Genomic DNA, 1,036 nt, shown 5'->3' with positions numbered 1-1,036 from the left:
TTCCTTGTAGTTAGGATGACTTAGATGAGTTAATATATATGTAAATCACTTAGAACAGTAGGCACTACTCGCTTACTATTAGAACCAAGCATTGCGCTGTTTTACATTTTCTCATTTAATTCATACACCATATTGAAGAGGTACCATTATTACCACTACTTCATAGCTTAAGAAAATTGAGGCTTAGGAGTGGTTAAGTACATAACTTGCCCCAAATTGCAGTTAATCAATGAAACCCAGGTTTACGTGATAACAAAGTCCATGTTTTTAACACTACCTAAAAAACTGACCCTCAGATATTACATGTAAAGTAGAAACTCTTTGCTAAAGTAAGTCTGCTGTAAGTACCCCTCTTAACCCCCCATTATGCTGTCTCCCAGTAGCCAGGATCTGGATAATTCAGTCCAAACTTTCATTTTTCTTCATTATCAAATAGAACCAACTCTAACGAAGTTAATCCCTACTTTAGTAAGCTGTTTTAGAGGTTCTTCCTTTTAGAGAAATAAAATGGACTTCCTTGTAAATGTCATCCATTGGTTCTAGTTCTTTCTTCAATGGTGGTAACCTTAAAATGGTAAGGCCCACAGAATGCACAAGCCCACAGAATACACAACACCAAGAGTGAACTGTAAAGTAGATGACGGGCTTTGGATGATGTCGTGTCAATGCTGGTTCACTGACTGTAACAAACATACCACTCCAGTGAGTGATGTCGGTAACGGGAGACGATGCGTGTATGGAACCAAGTGTTATGGGAAATCTCTGTATCTTCCTCTCAATTTGGCTGTGAAACTAAACCTGCTCCCCCCAAAATAAAGTCCTCAAAAAAAATCGTAACCACATCCTCAGGACAACAACAAAATCGTAGTACACGTCGTGACAAAGAATTGTAGTGCTGTTTGGCAAAAGAAGAAGATGGAATGTAGATGATAGACTTTAGGGAAATTTATGATGTGGGGGGGGGAAGAATTATTGAAAAAACAAACAGACTGAAATCTTTCAGAAACCATTAAAGAAGGAATTCCAGAGACAGAAG

Source organism: Phocoena sinus, chromosome 10 (genome assembly GCF_008692025.1).
Source record: "Phocoena sinus isolate mPhoSin1 chromosome 10, mPhoSin1.pri, whole genome shotgun sequence".
Taxonomy (NCBI): domain Eukaryota; kingdom Metazoa; phylum Chordata; class Mammalia; order Artiodactyla; family Phocoenidae; genus Phocoena; species Phocoena sinus.
Note: the sequence above shows the minus strand (reverse complement) of the source record.